This window comes from Mobula birostris, chromosome 5 (assembly GCF_030028105.1).
Source record: "Mobula birostris isolate sMobBir1 chromosome 5, sMobBir1.hap1, whole genome shotgun sequence".
In the NCBI taxonomy this organism is placed as follows: domain Eukaryota; kingdom Metazoa; phylum Chordata; class Chondrichthyes; order Myliobatiformes; family Myliobatidae; genus Mobula; species Mobula birostris.
Genome location: NC_092374.1, coordinates 123,107,137 through 123,130,425, shown reverse-complemented (window position 1 = coordinate 123,130,425; position 23,289 = coordinate 123,107,137).

Genomic DNA, 23,289 nt, shown 5'->3' with positions numbered 1-23,289 from the left:
ATGAAGAATTACCCAACTCACTGCTAAGAATAATTTGGAAGAAATGCTGAAGAATTTCAGAAGTAGTACTCTTCCACTTTCTTAATTCTTAGACAGCCACCAACTTGTTGAAGATGACACATACTTAAGAAAGGCATCAATATTATTCACTGAGATAACTTGCTCGGAAAAGAAGTAGCATTGACATAGCAATTGTAATAATATCAACATCTTCCTAAAGATTTAAAAACCAATAAAGTAGATGCATACAATAGCTCATTTCCAGTGGCCCATTCAAATCCCAATGCATTAGCAAGGGCAAATAAAAATAAGGTAGGGACAAGTGGAGAGGCCATTGTTGGAGTGGAACTGTGTTAGAATGGAAGACTTTGGCTCAACAGGCTTGAACAAAGCAAGTTTCTGATAAGTATCTTCATTCTTCATTCTTTGTCTGTTAGTGCATAGTTAGTGCAGTAAGAATGACTCCAGGGACTGAGTTATGTTCTTTATGTGTGATGTGGGAATTCAGGGAGGCCTCCAGCTTCACGGATAACCACATCTGCACTGGGTGCACCAAGCTGCAGCTCCTCACAGAACATGTTAAGGAACTGGAGCTGCAGCTCAATGACTTTTGGCTCATACAGGAAACTGAGGAGGTGATAGATAGGACCTACAGGGAGGTAGTCAACTCTAAATTTCAGGAAGCATATACCGGGTGACTGTCAGAAGAGGGAAAGGAAGAGGACAGCCAGTGCAGAGTACCCCTGTGGCTGTTCCCTTCAATAATAAGTATACTGCTTTGTATACTGTTGGGAGTGCCGCAGTGACTGGGTTTCTGGCTCTTGCGTCCAGTGCTGTGGCTCAGAAGGGAAGGGAGAAGAGGACTGCAGAGGTGTTAAGGGATTCCATATTTGGAAGAGTAGACATGAGATTCTGTTGACATGAAAGAGACATCCAGATGGTATGTTGCATCCCGGGTGCCAGTGTCAGAAATGTTTCGGATAGGGCCCATGGCATTCTAAAGAGAGCCTGTGAGGAGCTGGAAATCTTGGTACGTATTAGCACCAGTGACATATGTAGGAAAAGGGAGGAGGTCCTGAAGAGAGAATTTATGGAGTTAGGTAGAAAGCTGAAAAGCAGAACCTCCTGTGTAGAAATCTCTGGATTGCTGCCTGTGCCGTGTGTCAGTGAGGGTAAGAATAGGATGAATTGACAGACGAATGCGTGGCTGGTGCTGGAACGGGACTTCAGATTACTGAGTCATTGGGATCTCTTCTGGGGAAGGTATGACCGGTACAAAAGAGGATCCTTATGGGAAGGTTTGCTAGAGCTGTTGGAGAGGGTTTTTACTAATTTGGCGGGGGTATGAGAACCAGAGTGATAGGGCTGAGGGTATGGCAGTTGGTATACTACTAGATGCAGTGTGCAGTGCTACTGTCAGGAAGGACAGGCAGATGATAGAGCTAAACTGCAGTCAGTGAAATGAGTTGCCGTGTAACATGGGGACAAAATCAAAGCAGATAATGAATACAGGACTGAAAGTGTTATGTTTGAATGTACACAATGTATGCAATAAGATAGAAGATCTTATAGTGCAGTTAGAGATTGGTAGATATGACGATGTGGTCATCTCTTAAGTCACGACTGAAAGAATATTATAGTTGGAAGCTTCACATCCAAGGATACATGTTGTATCAAAAGGACAGGCAGGTAGGCACAGGGGGTGGGGAAGCTCTGTTGGTAAAAAATGAAATCAAGTCCTTAGAAAGAGGTGACATAGGATCAGGAAATGTAGAATCCTTGTGGGTAGAGTTAAGAAACTGCAATGGTAGAAAGATCTTGATGGAAGCTATATGCAGTCCTGAAAACATCCGCCAAGATGTGGGCTGCAATTTACAATGAGAGATCAAAAATACACTTCGAAGTAGTCAATAGGGGATTTCAATAGGCAGGAGGATTGGGAAAATTAAATTGGTGCTGGAGAATTTGTAGAATGCCTACAAAATGGCTTTTTGGAGCAGCTTGTGATTGATCCACTATGGGAAAGGCAATTCTGAATTACTTGTTGTATAATGAACCAGATTTGATTAGTGAGTTTAAGGTAAAGGGGCTCTTAGGAGGCAATGATCAAAATATGATAAACTTCATTATTACAGCGGAGTAAAGGGAATTATACAGGCATGAGAAAGGAGCTGGTCAAAGTTAATTGGGAAAGTACACTATTAGGGATGACAGCAGAACAGCAAAGGCTGGAGTTTCTCGGAGAAATTCGAAGGCGCAAGATAGATACACCAGATATTCTAAAGGCAGAATGATGCAGCTGTGGCTAACAAGGGAAGTCAAAGTAAAAAAACATAAAACCAAAAGAGAGGGCATATAATAGAGCAAAAATTAATGGGAAGTTAGAGAATTGGGAAACCTTTAAGAACCAACAGAAGGCAACTAAAAAGCCATAAGGAAGGAAAAGGTGAATTATGAAGGTAAGATAAACAATAATATCAAAGAGGATACCAAAAATTTGTTTTCTGATATACAATATAAAGAGTAAAAGAGAGGCAAGATTAGATATTGGACCACTAGAAAATAATGCTGGGGAGATAGGAATGGAAAACAAGAAAATGGAGGACTAACTGAATACGTATTTTGCATCAGTCTTCACTGTGAAAGACTCTAGCAGTATGATGGAAGTTTGAGAGTGCCGGGGGCAGAAGTGAGTGCAATTGTGATTACTAGGGATAATTTGTTTGGGAAGCTGAAAGGTCTGAAGATGGATAAGTCATCTGGACCAGACGGACTACGCTTCAGGTAGCTGTAAAAAGTGTGTAGGCATTAGTAATGATCTTTCAAGAATCACTAGATTCTGGCATGGGTTTGGAGGACTGGAAAATTGCAAATGTTACTCCACTATTCAAGAAAGGAGGAAGGACAAGGAAAGGAGATTATGGACCAATTAGTCTGATCTCAGTGTTTGGGTAGATGTTGAAGTCAATTGTTAAGGATAAGGTCTTAGCTGACTGGAGGCACATGATAAAATAGATCAACATGGTTTCCTTAAGGAAAAATTTTGTCTGACAAATCTGTTAGAATTCTCTGAGAAAATAACAAAATGGATATACAAACGAGAATTGGTGGAAGTTGTTTACTTGGATTTTAAAAAGGCCTTTGGCAAGGTGCCACTCATGAGACGACTTAACAAGCTAACAGCCCATGGTATTACAGCAAAGTTACTAGCATAGGTAGAGGATTGGCAGGAGGCAAAAAGTGGGAATAAAGGGAGCCTTTTCTGATTGGCTGCCTGTGACGAGTGGTGTTCTGCCAGGGTCAGTTTTGGGACTGCTTCATTTACATTATATGTCAATGATTTGGATGATGGAATTGATGGCTTTGTGGACAAGTTTTCAGATGATATGAAGAAGAATGGAAAGGTAAATAGTTTTAAGGGATCAGGGAGGCCACAGAAGGGCTTAAACAAGGTTAGGAGAATGGACAGATAGAATACAGTGTGGTGAAATATCTGGTTGTACAATTTGGTAGAAGGAACAAGGACATAGACTATTTTCTAAATAGTAAGACAATTCATAAATCAGAGGTTCAAATGGACTTGGAAATCCTCAAACACGAGGAATTCTGCAGATGCTGGAAATTCAAGCAACACACATCAAAGTTGCTGGTGAATGCAGCAGGCCAGACGGCATCTCTAGGAAGAGGTACAGTCAACGTTTTGGGCCGAGACCCTTCGTCAGGACTAACTGAAGGAAGAGCTAGTAAGAGATTTGAAAGTGGGAAGGGGAGGGGGAGATCCAAAATGATAGAAGACAGGAGGGGGAGGGATGGAGCCAAGAGCTGGACAGGTGATTGGCAAAAGGGATATGAGAGGATCATGGGACAGGAGGCCCAGGGAGAAGGAAAAGGGCAAGGGGTAGTCAGAGGGACAGAGGGAGAAAAAGGAGAGAGAGAGAAAGAATGTGTGTATATAAATAAATAACAAATGGGGTACGAGGAGGAGGTGGGGCATTAGGTAAAGTTAGAGAAGTCAATGTTCATGCCATCAGGTTGGAGGCTACCCAGACGGAACATAAGGTGTTGTTCCTCCAACCTGAGTGTGGCTTCATCTTTACAGTAGAGGAGGCCGTGGATAGACATATCAGAATAGGAATGGCATGTGGAATTAAAATGTGTGGCCACTGGGAGATCGACTGTACCTCTTCCTAGAGATGCTGCCTGGCCTGCTGCGTTGACCAGAAACTTGGAAATCATCATGCAGGACTCCCTAAAGGTTAAATTGCAGGTTGAGTCAGTGGTGAGGAAGGCAAATGCAATGTAAGCATTTAATTTGAGAAGATTAGAATTAAAAGGTAGGGTGTAATGCTAAGGTTTTATAAGTTATTGATGAGAGTTCACTTTGAGTATGGTGAGCAGTTTTGGGCCCCTTATCTAAGAAAGGATGTGCTGATGTTGGGGAAGTTCATGAGAATGTTGCTAGGAATTAAAGAATTATCGTATAAATGTTTGATGACTCTAGGCCTGCATTCACTAGAATTTAGAAGAATGAGGGGAGATCTCATTGAAGCCTATCGTCTATTGAAAGAGCTAGATAGGGTGGATGTGGAGAGGTTGTTTCCAATAGTCTAGGACCAAGAGGCATAGTCTCAGAATAGAAGGACATCCATTTGAAATGGAGATGAGGAGAAATTTCTTTAGCCAGAGGGTGGTGAATCTGTGGAATTCATTGCCACAGGTAGTGGTGGAGGCTAGGTTATGGGGCATATTTAAGGCAGAGGTCGATAGGTTCTTGATTTGATGGAGTGCAAAAGTTCATAGAGAAAAGGGAGAAGCATACGGTTGAAAGGGAAAATGGATTAGCTATGATGAAATGGCGGAGCAGACTTGATGGTTTAAATTGCTTAATTCTGCACCTATTGCTTATGATCTTATGTTCTTATTTACAGAATTCATAGTGCTATAAGCAGCATTAAATTGTGATGTTGGTTGAGGAATAATTGTTCATTAGGAAATCAAGAAAACATGGCCTTTTTCATGGACAATGTAGAACCTTTAAAACAACTTGAGAAGATCATCTTTCAACATCTCATCTGGAAGACAACAACTCTATAAAGGTAGTGCTTCCCTTGTGCTGTGCAGAGGTGTTATTATAGATAATAAGCTCATGCTGTACGTGTGGGGTTTGAGTATACAACTCTAATTAAGAAATAACAGCGCTGATACTGAACCATCTTATGAGTATCATAAAATCGGCTGAGACAAAGTCCCTGCCTTAAGGCTACGCGTTTTATCTCTGCATAGCAACAAGACAGAATTTTTTCCATTTTCCATGTGTTTTTTTTCCAGAGTCTAACATCTTTGGGGTTCTAATTTTACTATCAGTCATTCTCAGGTGTTGCTTGTTTCCTGGATGTTTCTGTGAAGAATAAGAATTTCAGGTTGTATACTGTATGCATTCTCTGATATTAAATTGAACCATTTGAAGATGTGAACAACAATCAAATCTTGCCCCCTCCTTTCATGCGTATGACCCATATTGCATATGTTGGAGCAGATTTGTGCCAATTTGAAAATTAACAAAATGTAGGTGTGGGATTTTGTTTGCCCTAACTTTCTCATCTCTGCCTTTCAGAGTTAGTTGCTCTCATTCAAAATAATAGATGGTAGATGCTAGGAATCTGAAAAGAAAATGCAAAATACTTGAATGACTAATTAGGTGAAGCAGTAATTGTGAAGTGAAAGTTATTGTTCAACTCTTGAAACGTCGACTGTTCATTCATTTCCATAGATGCTGGGTTGATGCGCTGAGCTCCTCCAGCATTTTGTGCATGTTGCTCTGGATTTCCAGCATCTGCAGAATTACTCATTTATTGTTCAAGGTCGATAGCCTTTAGTTAGTTCCTTGTCAATGATGATTTACAGCACAGGGGTAATGTATAAGAGGAGATTCAACATAAGGCTTCTCACTCTTAACCATACCATTAATCCAAACTCCCACTTGCAGAAGAGTAAATCTACAGATGCTGGAGATCCAAGCAACACACACAAAATGCTAGAGGAACTCAGCAGGCCAGGCAGTATCTATGGAACAAAGTACAGGCGACATTTTGGGCCAAAAGCATTGGTCTCAGCCCGAAACGTCGACTGTACTTTTTTCCATAGATGCTGCCTGGTCTGCTGAATTTCTCCAGCATTTTGAGTATGTTGCTCCCTTTTACAAAATAACTTTCTTGCTTTACAGTCTAGAATATGCAGTTGTATTCAAACTTGACCTTGAATTGCTGTAAACACGAGGAAATCTGCAGATGCTGGAAATTCAAGCAACACACACAAAATGCTGGTGGAACGCAGCAGGCCAAACAGCATCCATAGGAAGAAGCACAGTCGACGTTTCAGGCCAAGACCCTTTGTCAGGACTAACTGAAAGAAGAGATAGTAAGAGATTTGAAAGTGGGATGGGGAAGGGGAGATCCGAAATGATAGGAGAAGACAAGAGGGGGAGGGATGGTACTAAGAGCTGGAAAGTTGATTGGCAAAAGGGATACAGAGCTGGAGAAGGGTGAGGATCATGGGACGAGAGGCCGAGGGAGAAAGAAAGGGGGAGGGGAGCGCCAGAGGAAGATGGAGAGCAGGCAAGGAGTTATTGTGAGAGGGACAGAGAGAGAAAAAAGAAAGAGAAAAAAAGCAAAAAAAAAATCTGTCTGTCTAGGTACCATATCTGATGTGGATTTTGGTGACTGTGGTTTTCCATATAGACCTATCCTTCATATTTTGGATGACTTCCATTTCCTCGATGTGTAGCTTGATAATAAATAATAATAAATAAATAAATAAGGGATGGACTTCACTAACACTCCAACCTGGTGGCATGAATATTGACTTCTCTGACTTCCGTTAACGCCCTTCCTCCCATTCTTATCCCATCCCTTATTTATTTATTTATTTATTTGTTTGTTTGTTTGTTTGTTTATTTTTTTTTCTTTTTTTTCTCTCTCTTTTTTCTCTCTCTGTCCCTCTCACAATAACTCCTTGCCTGCTCTCCATCTTCCTCTGGCGCTCCCCTCACCCTTTCTTTCTCCCTAGGCCTCCCGTCCCATGATCCTCACCCTTCTCCAGCCTCGTATCCCTTTTGCCAATTAACTGTCCAGCTCTTCGTACTATCTCTCTCCTCCTGTCTTCTCCTATCATTTTGGATCTCCCCTCCCCCTTCCACTTTTAAATCTCTTACTATCTCTTCTTTCCGTTAGTCCTGACGAAGGGTCTCAGCCCGAAACGTTGAATTGCTGTATTTAACCTCCATTTTATTGCCAGCAGATTATTTTATTTATCATAGTTTCAGTATTTTATTAAACTTTTGTTTTCCTACTTAACCATGTTCTGCAGCGCATTCCACTGAAGAAAGATAATGAAGTCTAGCATGATATGTGTAGGTTGTGTGGCAAACCTAGTCTGTTGTTATGTGTACAAACAAAGAAATCTGTTGCCATGATAACCATTACCAACAGCTTTTGGCCAGTACCTTAGCTGCCATCTTAGGGCCATGCGTGATATGAACAAGCTTTCTGAATAAACAGGACTGAACATGTAAAATCACTGTGTGTGGATAAAAGTTTCCTAAATTGCACATAACTAAATGTAGGGGTTGAACACAAAGAAAGGAAGAATTTCTTCATTTATTCTATTGAATTACCTTGAAAATACAGTGTTTTTCTGAAGAATAAACACAGTATTCAATAATTGTTAGGACTCATTGGCCCAGAAATCCAGTCACATAGCACATACTGTATATGTGGTATGCTGAAATGTTGTGTTTGGTATTGAATTGTGGTGCAAAGTGAGTGTAATTGGGACTTGAAAATAAATAAAACACATTGATTTTAAAAAAAAATTGGTGCTTGAAGAATGCAAGGTACTCATCAGTCCATTGTAGTATTGTTTTCAAAATCCTTCTCCTGCACTGCACTTGCTCTGTAACTGTAGGGTTATTCTGCACGGTTTTGCAAGGGGCTGGTGGTCCCTCATGAGCCTTTTTGAGTTCTTCAAGAAAATGCTAAAATAAATTGATGAAGATAGAGCAGTGGATATGATTTATATGGCTTTTAGTAAGGTATTCAACAAGATTCCCCATGGTAGCTCCTTCAGAAAGTCAGGAGGCTTGAGATCCAGGGAAACTAAGGAGCATGAATTCAGAATTGTCTTGCCCACAGAAGGCAGTGGATGGTAGTAGGTAGAATATATTCTACGTGGAGGACAGTGACCAGTGGTGTTTTGCAGGGATCTGTTTTTTGTGATTTTAATGAGTGACTTAGCTGAGGAAGTGGAAGGATGGGTTAGTAAGGTAGCAGATGATATGAAGTTTGGTGGTGTCGTGGACAGGGTAGAACAGAGGTTCCCAGCCTGGGGTCGATAGCCTCCTTGCTTAATGGTATCGGTTCATGACATAACAAAGGTTGGGAAACGTTGGTGTAGAAGGTTTTGTAGGTTACAATGGGACATAGGTAGGATGTAGAGCTGGGCTGAGAAATAGCAGATGAAGTTCAACCTAGAAATGTGTGAAGTGCAGAGTTCAAGGTTAATGGCAGGATTCTTAGCAGTGTGGAGGAATATTGAAGTCCATGTCCATAGATCCCTCAAAGTTGCTGCACAGGTTGATAAAATGGTTAGGTTTCAATAGGTTTCAGAGGGGTGGAGTGAAGTTATGATGGCACTAAACGGTAACCCTTTGCTTGCATCTTTGGAAACAGCTCTATTTCTATATTTGGTCTCTCTTTTTTTTCCTTTTCAAGGTCCTTTTGAAGACTCTGACCTGGAGTTACACTCTGACTTTGGTTCTTTGTGGGAATGGGACCCACTGTCAGGGTCTCATGACCGGCTGCTTTTTGATATCACAAGGATGTGGCCTGGAAGGTTAGCATGCTTTCAGGGTGCCGGGCTTTTGTGGCTCTGGAGATGTGCGGACTCTAGTCCGGTGCCCCTGACTGAAGTGTTGCAGGAAAACATGGAACATCGGGAGCAGTGGGTTAGCTGCGGGGTTGTGTGCCCGCAGAGCTGCGCCTTTCTGGTGCTGACTCTCTGGATTCAGAGCTCGGAAGAAGCGACGTAACAGACTTTTAGCATTGTAAATCAGCGAGTTTTTTGTTGTGTCTCCCCTCTCACTGCGAAACGGTTTTTCCTGAATCAGGGAGAGAGAGAGTCTATAGTATGTCAAGTTACCAGGTGAATGTATAGTTTTTGGGGTACTGTAAGTCTGTGTCTTGATTGATGCTTGTGGCATGCTTGTGGAGGGAACTGACGCTTTTTGGTGGTGAGGGTGGGGGTGAGGGTGGGGTGTGGTCATTGCCTTGCTGCTGCTTGTGCGTGGGAGGGGGAAGCTGGGGGGGGGCTTTGGGGTTCTAACTTTTAACTGCATTCATTCTTTGGGACACTCCTCTGTTTTCGTGGATGTTTGCAAAGAAAAAGAATTTCAGGATATATATTGCATATATTTCTTTGACATTAAACGTACCTATTGAAAGCCTGCCTATTGTGCTGTTTCAATGCTGCAAAATGATCTGTCTGGATGATGCATGTGACAATAATAAACCAAGTTACTAATTTAACTTAGTGGCTTGTAATTGATTCCCTAACTGAATATTAGGGACTTAGTTAAAAAACACATAGCAGATTTAGTTCAGTAGAATAATAGGCTCCCTGATTTTCGATCATTATTCAGGTTCTCAGGGGTAGACTGCCCACCAATCCAGTTCTCATTCCCAAGATGCACATATGGCCCCCGATTGCTTCTTCCGGTGCAAGAGAAATAGGGTGATATTTCACAGCCATACAATGTAATTAAATCCCAGTGCTTATGTGAGTCTGGGGGGATATCCGGTACAATGGTGGTGTACTCAGATGCAGCAGCCACTTGGGGTCCAATTAAAGGTGCATTTGTAGGACTTGTAAGTCTTTTTTATGACCGCAAGTCATTGCATGTAGTATTAATGCCTTTGCATCTTTGTCCAACTGTAACTTATCCAATGAAATTCTGGTTGACATATTATTTTATCCCATCAACAAATCTGTAAGGAAAGATGCACGAGAAACCCAAATTTGTTTGTTTCCTGGAAAATAACATTGAACGTATATTTTTTTAAATGCAAATACTACATATGGGTTGTGGGGACGGGATGGTGAAGATATGTCTCTACAAAAGGAGGTGAAAGGCACTCCTTCCCTCCACTAGCCAACAGGTCACTCAAGGGCAAGTTGCAGCTCCTACTTATTCTCCCAATCAGGGGCACATGAAGCCATGAGAGCAGATGTTGGATGGTCATATAAGCAACTGGTGCATATCGCAAGTCCTGGTTATGCGACCTTTGACGCCAGGCAGAAAATCTTTGAAGAGTGTTGATAACGACTGGGGTCACCCACCTTGTGAAGACACTGCCCAGAAGAAGGCAGTGGCAAACCACTTCCGTAGAAAAAATGCAAAGAGCAATAATGGTCAAAGGCATTGATTGCCCATGCCTCCCTACGACATGGCACATAATAATAATGATGAAACTCTTCAAAATTCTTCAATATTCAAGGTCCCTGGAATTATCATGAGAAGGATTTGTACGTTGGTGTTGTGGTGATGGAGAAGCCTCAAAGGTCCAAAGAGGAGGGAGGAAAAGCCAACAGATGGATGGTGTATGGACATTTATAGGTGCTGTGCAGCACTGAAGCAGGTTTTATGATTGGCTGCTGAGATGTAGTTGTCCAGATTGTAGAGGGAGAGATTTGGGAGGTCAATATCAGGTTCAGGGTGTGGAGGTACATTGTAATACCATGGATACTGCTGAGGCACGAGAGAGATCTGCCAGGAGTAATAAGTTACCAATTTGAGGGGCAGCTTGACAATGACAGACTCTAAGGGCTGTAATGGTACTGACTTCGCCGGACTATCTGTGCATTAGTGAATTGAGGACAGTTAAATGTTGCACCTAGCAAATGCTTAATTTTCTTTACTGAATAACTTTCATGAGAATTGACCTACACAGTGGAGAAAATTGTTCTCCATGGTAGAATAGCTTGGAAATGTAGACTTCAATAAAATTATTCTGTTCATGACAAACATTACTGTAACATAATACCAAATTATTTTGACATATGGCAGAATAAGTTTCAGAGATCTTACATGGGATCTCACAGATGTATACAAACATTCAAGACTCTTTCCAGATAAAATGTTGGAAAAAGAATCATCACAGACACCATAACAGCTCACACAAAATACCAGAGGGACTCAGCAGGTCAGGCAGCATCGATGCAAATAAATAAACCGTCGATATTTTGGGCTGAGACCTTCCTTCACTCTCATCACAAAACGTTGACCATTTATTCATTTGCATTAATGCTGCCTGACCTGCTGAGTTCCTCCAGCATCTTGTGTGTGTTGCTTTGGGTTTCCAGCATTCAGAGAATTTCTCATGTTTATTATGAGAGCTGATTTTACCTTTAACTCACTATTGTTCAAAATCGACAAGGCTACCACAGTGAATTGTTAAGATAATACTGGGAATGAGATGCTTAGCTTAGGAAAGGTGATTTATTTATTTATTTATTGAGATACAGCATGGAAAAGGCCCTTCGAGCCACACCACCCAGCAATCTCCAGATTTAATCCTAGGCCAATCACAGGACAATTTACATTAACCAATTAACCTACCAACAGGTATGTCTTTGGACTGTGGGAGGAAACCTGAGAGAAATGGAGTTAAGAAGAGAAAAAATAGGAAAATATTTTTGCACAGGCTGTGCTTATAATATATAATAGAACCCACAGCATGTGAGCGTCTGCTGGATCGTTCAAAATAGTACTAGATAGGTATATGTGGAAAAATAACTTGTATGAATACAGGTAACCTTCTCATCATTTTTCTCCAGTCCTGATGAAGGGCTGAAATGTCCTCTGTTTACTCTTCTCCATAGATGCTGCCCGGCCTGCTGAGTTCCTCCAGCATTCTGTGTGTGTTGGTTGTAAAGAACGAGTGGATGTAATTGAACACAGAACTACAGTGTGTCATCATGATGGGCTGAATAGTTTCCTTTGGTGTTACAGCAAATCATGTTCTATAATATTACATACAGTATCTCAAAAATGGACAAATCTAGGGTACACATATAAATCATAACCAAATGAATGAAAAGATAAAGAGGCTTTTTAAAAATGCAGATGATTTTAGTGTAGTCATTTTCATGAAATTTTAAAGCCTCTATTAGCTTCATGTTTCAAACAATATACCCTTTTTATCATATACTTTATTACCGCTTTCCCAAGTTCAATTTCTGCACTAGCCTCAGTTGCAAATGCATCTCAGCATCTTCACACCCAATATAGGTGTTTTTCACACCTATTTTCAGTAAATGAATAGACACCTAATTACATTATCATAGCAACAGGAATTGGCTATATTCTCCTCCAATTACATCAATTAAGCTAATGAATAATGCCCATTAGTGTAATTACCCAAATGCATACATTAGCTATGACCTTTCTGTTGATCATCTTCATCCTTTTGCGCATCTCATTGCTATATCCACCTTCAGAGCCCTCCATAAATTGTATCCCTTTGATTCCACCTTTTTTCTTGGATATCCCACCTAATTTGCTTGTTTGCTTGGATGTATTTCCCAAGCATGTTCTGTGGAATGTTCTGCAAAACTATAGGTGCCATATCGACGTATAATATATTATTATAAATGTGGTTCTGGCTTCCTCCCTTCCTTTCCAGTTGTGATAAAGGGTCTTGGCGCAAAAAGTAGACAGTTTATTCCTCTCTATTGATGCTGCCTGATTTGCTAAGTTCCTCCAGCATTCTGTGTGCGTGTTGCTTAAAAAAAAACATTATTCTTGTATCTGAAATCCAAAATTTTGCTCGATCTTTTCAGCTGCCAAAGTGAATTTTATAGTTTTATATAGGCCACCACTCTGCACCAGAATCTATGAATATTTGATAATACATGGACTAATCGGCACAATGAATTTACTGCATATAACAGACATCGCTTGAAGAGATCTTCAAACAACAAAGAGAGCCAAAAAATTGGAGCTGATCTGCCTGTCATCAGGAAGATCAAATGTGCTCTTGAGGGAATTCTGAAGATAATCCATTTTACCAGGAGGCTGTATGGATTTGAAGGAACGAGCCATAAGGAGAAGTTGGATAAACTTGGATTGTTTATTCTGGAGCATCAGAGGCGAAGGGAAGGCCTGATGGGTTTATAAAATTATGAGAAGCATAGATAGGGTAGACAATCAGAATTGTTTACACAGGTTGGAAATGTCAAACATCAGGGTACATACACTTAAGGTGAGAGGGGGAAAGTTTAAATGAGATGTAGAGTCCAAGCGTTTTATTTACATTCAGTGATAGGTGCTAGAAACCGGCTCCCAGGTGTAGTGGTGGAAGCAGATACAACAGTGGAACTTAAGAGACTGTGAGACACATAAATATGCAAAGAATTGAGGAATATGGATCATTTACAGACAAGGTGATTTAGTTTAATTCGGCATTGTGTTTGAAACAGGCATTGTGGGCCAAAAGGATCCATTCCTCTGTTATACTGCTCTATTTTCAGTGTTTGACCTTTGGATGTCAACAGTGATTAAAAAGTTATCACAATCATCATACAAATCATAAAGTTTCTCACCTTTAAAACACAAATTCATTTAATTAATTCCTTACCAAGCCTTCACTCATCAGCTAATAGCGTATTAAGTCAAATTCTGTACTGTGCAAATCTAAGTTAATATCAGACAAAATCATTTCATATAGGAGCTTTAAATAGTTTGTGTAGCTCAGGATTACTCACTGAACTATTAACTTAATGGCAAATCAGGGGCCCATGGAACCCTTGCTTAATGGCATTTGTCCATGGCATAAAAAAGGTTGGGAACCACTGTGTTAGACTGTTATCCATTGATTGTATGTTGTTTGACATTAGGAATATGACAATTATTGAAAGGCCAGTGATTATTTAACATGAGTAGAATGTATACATTGCAGGGTATATGCAGACTACTACACCACTCTTCTTGAAACTTTAGTTGTTGCATATTGAAATGCTCTTCATGGCTGTGTGTGTGGGACTGTGGCCACACCCCGGTAACACAGCTTCAAAGTGTGAGCTGAAAAGCTGAGGGTAGCCGGCAGCCCCATACCCTGGTAAGATAGGGTCATGCCAGTACTAGCATATGCAGACAGTCCCGGCAGACTGGGCAGATGTGATCTACAGTGAGATCCAACACCCAGGAGGGTGGTTCTGCAATGTTTCCTGGAGAGAGGTCATGACGACAAGGCATAGAAGAAGTCATGGTCATCCACTGCAACCGAGGAAGACCCCAGTTGTGGCAACTACTCATACCACTGAACCCGACTTCCAAGGTTGAGAGAGTGGAACTGCCCCCATGCAAAGGCTTTTCCGCTTCAAGAACTCTGCCACACAGGTTTCGACTGTCATTGTCGGATGCAATGGATAATCGATAAATGTAGCCGAGGCATCTGAAATATATTCAATTCAATTACAATTCAATTCAAATTACAAATGACTACGATCCCAGCCTTTTTATTCCTCACCATCTACAATTCACAGTGGGGTGACCTGCCATGCTTTCAGTATCCGTGGCATATGAGGCTGCTTGGAAAAATGAGAGCATTAAGCAGAGGAGAATGTCACATATTAAATGCATGACTGCAGTGCTGTCCCGCAGCCCTCCTGTGCTGTCATGTTTAGTTTACATGTGTATTGAATGATCAGTATGAACAAGAGGGGCTGAAGGTCCCTATTCATGAAGACTTTATGATTCTGTACTCCGCACATTGAAAGACGCCTTTGTGTAATTCTGTACTAGGACCAAAAACAATCCATGTGGCATCACAGTCTATTTAAATAATGATATGCTGTTTCATTCTTCCTTTCAGACTAGTTAACCTCTCACATTCCCATGTAATTTTTCACCAGTTCACTCACTCATCCAATCTGTTCTATCCTCAGAACTTGCTAACCTTCCTATTTTTATATCATCAACAAATATGACTACTATTCTTTCGGTCCCTTTAAGATTGACTCCAAATAGTTGAGGCCCCAACATTGATCCCAGTGGCACTCCACAGTAATAGACTGTCAATTCAAAAATGACCTGGCGAGAATGGCGACATAGTTAGTAGAGCTGTTGCATTGCAGATCCAGAAACCTGGATTCTATCTGCATTTCCTGTGCATTCTGTGTGGAGATGCACATTCACCCTGCATGCAGATCGGTAGGTTAGCTGGCTACATGCAAATTGTCCCAAATGTGCAGTGAATGGTAGAATATGATCATGGTTGATCCTTTAACTCAGCACTCCTCTGCTGTACAAGCCTAACTATCAAACATTTTATTGATCACTGGTTGATGCATTTTAGTAGTCCAAAGGCTTCTGGATTTTCTTTCACATACTTTATGCCAAAATAACCTAGTCACTCTGTCCTTCAGTATTCATTCAGGTCTTCCAATCCAACTTTTCCTTGTAAGGTTATCCAGAGTTCTTGAGGTATGAAAGAATTTCTGGTATTTAGGCATATCTCCTAGTCTGTGGTTCCTTGTTTCTAAGTTAAACATTATTTGGATAATTTAAAAAAGGTTTCACATACATACATTGTTCAAAGTTCAAAGTTATTTTTATTATCAAAGTACATATATATTACCTTATACTATCCTGAAATTTATTTTCTTGTGGGCATATTCAATAAACCTATAGAATAATAACCATAACAGGATCAATGAAAGACCACCCAACTAAGGCATTCAACTGGTGTGCAGAAGACAACAAACTGTGCAAATACAAAAAAAGAAGAAATAATAATAAATAAATAAGCAATAAATATTGACAGCATAAGATGAAGAGTCCTTGAACGTGAGTCCATTAGTTGTAGGAACATTTCTATGATGGGGCAAGAGAAGTTGAGTGAAGTTATCCCCTTTGGTTGAAGAGCCAAAAGGCTGAGGGGTAATAACTGTTCCTGAACCTGGTGGTGTGAGCCCTGAGGTTCCTTCTATCTTCTTCATGATGACAGCAGCGAGAAGGGAGCATGCCTGATTGGTGGAGGTCCCTAATGATGGATGCTTCTTTGTATTGAAGGCATTGGAGATGGAAGTGACTTGAAAAATAGCTTAACAAGATAAAGTAAATGTTCATGGTAAAAGGGTAGAGATACTGAATAAAGAATTGTACATCATGGACCTCTGCAAAATTCCAGATCAATCCATTGGCATTTGTACCATTCTGAAGAGTTTGAAGTAGGGTAATTTATACCATTGAACTATATCAAATGTCAATCTAGTTATCAGCCATTCATTGAGATAACCTTTTGTGGAGTTACAGAGATACAGATGGAAACAGGCCCCTTAGAGCATTGAGTCCTTAATGACTATTAAGCAGCTTTCTTTACACTAATCTTTTCTCTTATCAATTTTTATTTTCTTCACATTTCTGTCAACTACAGCCCCTCACCATTGTTTATTTGCTGTCAAAAGAATTGTGGCATTGTTTGGAGACTCTACAGGTGGAAAAGAAGAATGTAAGTGAGAGGAAAATGAAAGAAACTGAAATTAAAATTGACAGAATATACCAAGACCTTTGCATCACTACTTCCAATACTAGGTCGTGAAAGTTCAACCTCCATCGCAGACAGAGTACAAGTGCTATGTAAAATGGACACCTAATCTAGCTCAGGCTTGCAATGTAGACAAGGACACATTACAAGAATAGTGTGCAGTTGACTAGATTGGAGGAGGTGTATGTGATTCACTGCCTTAACTAGAAGTGCTGTTAAGGTCATTAGCTGGTGGTGAATGTTAGGGAAGTGAGGGAGAAAGATATCACTGGCAGTGGAAACCTGTTGGAGCTGGTGGAACACTAATGACTCAGGAATGAAAAACCAGCATTTAGAATTTCAAAACATGATTTTCATTAAATGATATTCACATTCATCGTGGTCTTGACATGTATCTTTGTTGAAAGGCTATTTTATAACATAAGGAAAGCTACCTTATCAGAATACTTTCCACAGTGCAAATTGTCTTATTTTTTAAACATGAACATATTTATACTGAATGTAGTTTTGTTGACTTTGTCCTCTCAGAAATCAAAAACAGCACCATTGAGTGTATGGGCAAGGATTTCTTTTATAAGTATCTCTTCATTGAAAATTTAATATAAACTTAAACTTACACACTTCTTTTGCCATGCACAGTAACAGGTTGGCAAAGATCTTTCAGTAATAGAACCACAACAGTGTAACAGATAAAATAGTGTCTAATTCCTCCAGCTTGCATTTATATCCTCACTCTCCATAGTTTGACAATCCTGTATCAAACTCTGCTCTTCAGAGTGTTAAGAAAATTTATAATTCACTTTATTTATACATGAGTGTCACATAAACTCATTGAACATCCTTCCCACCCATTAATGAAGAGACAAAAAACAAAATATTTAGAATGAGCAGACAAATTGAGAGTGGAAATGAAGGGTTATACTTGGGGCTGAAGGTGATGTAGAATCTGAGGGCAAAAATCTTAGCTTTTTGTCACTAATATCACTCACCAAAATTTGATTCTGCATGGATAGGATTATAATAGTTTAATCTTAGTTGATGAATATGTTTATTTTGTTTTTTATTTTCATAAAGATACTTAAAAACTTTATTTTAATAGGTTATTGGCACTAATAAAAGAATTTCAAATGAACACATCAACTATTCACTTAACTCAATACCCACAACATAATCTCAGAACTTCAATCAATCAATGTTCTCATGTAGAGGACAGCTACAGTAAGTCTAAACTATCAATACACATCACTGTCCACTTCCACTGATATAATATCAGTTTTTTATATGTTTTCTTTTTTAAAATTAACAGATAATAATTCTAAACATCTAGTATTTAAAGGAATGCATTGCATGATTTGCCGGTGGAAATAAATCCCAGTAAGTTACTGTGCAATCATTGCTTTATTTGTATAAAGCTGTGAAGTGCTTTTATGTTCTTTTCTATAAAGATGAATTCCATGTGGTACATACTTTTCAAAAATGTCTTTGTAGTGAAGTTCTTTCTACAAAGTGCCAAGGATTGTAGTATAAAATATGTTTAGATTAAGCAGAGAGATTTATTACCATAAGGAATAAATATGTGTGCATGATTTTTTTTGGAAATCATAATACGATCTGCTCTCATTCTTGGACTGCAATCGGAGTGAACAAATAGTTTGCACTTTTCTTCAGGTGTTCAATGCTGCAAGTTAAGTATCTTCTCAGTTATATACTTATCTTCACTTGCACATTAACGTTACATCTTCCATATGCTGTCAAGTATCATATAGTATTTAAGTCTGATTCAGAAGATTCAAACACAAATTAGTTTTCTTCATTCAGCACATCATGAGCCTGTAAATTTTACCTTTTACTATCCAATAGGTATGTTTAATATATCAAATGCCTCTTCGCGTTATTTTAATTGATACATAAATAGATTGGCACCTCTTAGAACAGCTCACTGAAGTAGTATGACAGTATTCACTTTCTACCCGTAAATTGTAAATTGCACACATCTACAACCACCGCACTGCTTTACCACTTGTAATTTATACAAATAGATCAATGATGTACTGCACAGCAGTGCATATCCTACTGAATATAATACTGATTTTTTTTGGCATTTTAACTTTGTTTTCCTTGTCTAACAGATATGAGAGACAACACTGCTGGAACATGTCCATGGATTAATATAATGACAGAAAGAAAGTAAATAACCTCTGTTCCAACACTGGCTACAATCAAAGTCAGTCTGGCTGCATGAATAATTATTGCTGTGTGATCTCCAGCATAGTCTGATGTCAAAAATAATGTGTGTCTAAATTTGTGATGTTTTATGATAATTGCCTAAGAAAATCTTCCATCACCTTGAGCGTAGAACCCACTGAAATATTATTGGACCACAACAGGCCATTGCACAACTCTTAGATCTTAGAAGCTCCTGGGAGAATCTCTGTTTTACATCTTAGCATAAACTCACACGCCTTGCATGCTCAGACTATTAAAATGAATTGACATGTTAATGCTGACAGCAAGTAGTTACTAAATTACTGCTCAGCCAACCAGAAGGAACTTCTAAGCACTGAACTCCTTCCCCTATCTCCTCAGCACCACCTGAAGCAAAATACACATCTTTATTCTAGAATGTACTGAAAAAAAACAAACATTAAAATGAGCTGAATGCCCTGTTAGTGATGTACCTGTCATAAACCATTGGGATTTTAATCATACCTGTCAACCTCCCTTGCTTCCCCCCTCTGAGAGCCTGTTTGCTTTCTGCTCCCTCCTTCACTCACTTCCAATTATCTGGAAGCTGTTCCCTTGTTTATTTATTTATCTAAAGTTCACATACAGTATGCATGCACAAATTTTCTCCAGAGGGAGATGAGGCGGATCCAACAAAGGTCCACTGGAGCGTGTCAGCTAACAGCTGAATGAATGTACTGAGCCTTTAAACCTGGTTTGGAAATAAATGACAGGAGGGGGGTTGATTCTAATTAGTGCTTACAATGATGGATTATGCCTTAATATCTAGCTGTTTCACCTTTTGACTGCTATTTGACTTTCTGCGTATTGTATTAGAGTTCCAGAAGGACTGAAAAACATCTCCAGTAAATGGTTTATTCACCTGATTAAAAATTCAACTGAAATTATTGTACCAGCTGCTTAACTCTGTAAGCATGTTGTAATTCTTAATTTAAATCCTTGCAAATGCTGGGTGGGTGGGGTTGTTGGGGAGAAAGGGTGAAGTGGTTTAATTTGCAAGAGCAACGAGTGGAATATATGATATTGGAGCCGTGAATATTGTTGACTCAGGTAAGGTCTGTGTACTCTGAATAATACCCTTCATTTGAAGCATGGCAAGGGTAATGATTCAGTAATATTGCAATACAACTCTAAACTGCCACAGGGGAAATGGGCCTGTACCAGACTTAAAGGAGCTTAAACTTGATAGATTCATACAAAAGAGAAACCATTTTGTTATTTAGAAGACAATATTCCTTTGTTGATACAACAGGGAGAATTTTGAAGTCATCATCTAACAAATGCTCATGCCTTTGCATATTAGATTCAGAAAGATTAATATTGTTCCTTTAAGAGAAGCTGTTGACAGCTATATATTAGCAATGGGGTTAAAATGAGGCAGAAATTATCAAATTTCTTAGAGCTGGCTGTAAAAAAAACTGAAACATGACTTGTTTTTCAAATATGAAAAAAATAGTGATTTTGCTCCCAATGCATTTAGTTAACATATATTTTAGAGGAAAAAATGATTTCTTTATGATATGAATCAAGGATTAATTCTAGGTGAATGACACCAGATCAGGGGTATGCAGATAATTGCTAATAGAACATATGTTATAGGAAATTTTCTTGACACCTTTAATCTCTGTTAATAAAAATATAGTTTACATAATTTCTGGACCATACCTTGAGTTGGAATAAAATAATCTTTATTTTCTGATCTTCTTCTGTCTTTTGTCCCCTTTGGTTCTCACTTTCTGTAGGTGATAATTTGTACCGAGGTCACAAATTTACACCTTAGTTCGTCGCATAGCTATGGTTTATATGTGAAGGATCCGGTCTTTGGTGCATTGATTCAGAATCACCCATCACTTGGATAACTAATGTTTTAAACCCTCAGCCTTCCCCAGTTCTCTGAGATAGAGAGTTCCTAGAATTTACAATCGTTTTATGGAAGGAATTGTTCCTCACTGCAGTCTTCACTAGAGGATATATATCAATAGTATCTATTCAATTGTTGGACCATTGACATTTCTGAATGCTTTTGTAGGGGATATAAAATAAAGCCTTTGCTTCCTTAACGTTGTTATAGCTGGGCGGGGGGGGGGGTCGGGAATTAATAGAGATTAGCTTCGACTACCCACCTATTAAATGCTCCCAAATAGCCTCTGACATCCAAATCCAGTTTCTGCCCTTCACGTGTGGCTTAGCTACTAAGCCCAGCGGAAATGTTTCTACTGATAGGAAAAGAGGCAAAGGTGAGTTACTGGTGCCTTAAAACTAGTCACTTTGGGCAGATGGGGCTCATCAGCTATGGTTGGCAGCTCACTTAGAAGAAGGAAAACTCTGATCTCAAACCTCTACTCTCTTGAGGCAATAGCTGCTCCTGGGGAAGACTTTGGGAGTAAACCCTGAGGGAAAAATCTGGAGCCAGACTCCTTAAGGTAACCCTACGTTGGTTTCAATGCTGACTCACAACTCCTGTGATGCTGCTGGTACTAAACTGTATCAGCCTCTGCCGTTCCTTTGGGTTCATCAGATGCATGGAGAGGGGGAGCTTGCTACATGGAGAACAGCTTGCTCTCCATATCGTACTGCCCTGACATGAATATCTGGACACTAGGACATGGTTGAGCCTGAGCAACAGAGAGCCTTATATTAAATCAAACCAATCAAGAATACCATGAGGTTGCTTTACAGGTCAAACCAAAGTGTAAATTGGAGATTATGGAACTAAACTGAATAGCTTTCCAAAACAGGCACTGCAATCACAATAAATGACAATGTATTTGGTACAAAGCAGGCAGCAACATTGTTTAAACAATATTGTGAGTATTTGGAAAGGTATTAGTTTACTGCAGTTGCAGTAATTCTGAAATTGATGCATTTCTGTTTATGACACAATAAAGGAGGAAGTGGACTCAGCCATTTTCAGATGTTCCATTGGAGGCCTTGGTGGAAGAGGGAATGCAAGATGAGATAGGGAGTACAGGAGGCCCAGAGTAGAGTGAGCAGTCAGCCCAGGAGTGCTGATAGCTCTAGCAGTTTCAGAGGATGGTTAACACAAATTTTGCTGGAATCAGCAAGTGAAGCATACGTTACACATTGATCGCAACAAAATATTAGAGCAAATTATGTCAGTTAGAGAAGTACTCAAAAACCTCTACAAGGATGAGAGGCTTACCTGCAAAACAATGTAAAAAGCTAACCAGGGATTGAGACTAGACTTAAGTGCTTACTAACCGCTGCGCGACCAAGAAGGAAGGCAAAAGAAGCGTCTCCACTTCCAGATCCAGCAGAGTTTTCATGTCCTTATTGTGGACATCTATGATGCTCATAACTTGGACTCAGCAGCCACCTGTGAACACACAACAGAACCATACAAATCTAACTGTCACCATCGGATATGACAGATAACCAACCATCATCAAGTGCTGAAGTGGAAATGAATTTAGAACCACTGGAACCAATGGAACTGGGGCATTTACAAAGGAAAAAGAAGTTCGAACTTCTTGCAGCAAAAGGAAAAACTGGTGGAAGAAAAAGTCACGATTGACAGCACATGACATTCATGAGTTCATCAAGGGTTAGACAGGCAGAAGTTTTGAAGTGCTTATTAGAACTCTTAAAGATAGATGGAAGACTATGATCACTTATGTCATGCAACATAGTACATAACAATGATGATGATAGAACCAACTCCATTATGACATTATTTAGACAGGTCTTCGAAGAATAACGGGCTGTTCATTAATCCTGATATCAAGCAGTTCAGAGGAAGATAGAGACACCCAAACTTTGACTGCCCATTTCCCCTTGTAGATACTGCTTGCATGTTGAGTTCCTCCAGTTTCTTTTGTTCAAAATCTGTGTCTGTAATCTACTTGATTTGTAAGAGAAAGTCATTTCACAGGTACTTCAGAAGTGATCCACACTAACATATGGAAGTGAATTTAGGACAATATCAGAGGAAAATGAGGGAAGACTCAAAGCTGCAGAAATGTGCTTTTTAAGAAGAATGATGAAAATATCATGGAAGGTCACAGTAACAAACGAGGAAGCCAAAATAAGAAGAGAGCCAATATCAGGGGATGGCAACTGGAATTTCTGGGAAATGTACTGAGGAAAGAGAAGCTTAAACAACTTGCAGTGGTGGGAAAACTGATGGAAGAAAAAGTCACAGTTGACAGTGCATGACATTCCTGAATTACATCAAGACTAAAAAGCCCTACAGCCTAGAACCTGATTAGGCAAAAACAAATAATTACGAGATGGAATTTATTCAGAGGCAGAGTCATAGAGCGCACAAGTAGGCCCTTCGGCAAATCTAGTCCATTCCAAACTGTTATCTTGCCTATTTGCAATGTTCCACACCTGGATCATAGACCTTTATACCTCTCCCACTCAAAATTCTTTTAAATGTTGAAATAAACCCGCATTCACCACTCCTTTGAAAGCTCGTTCC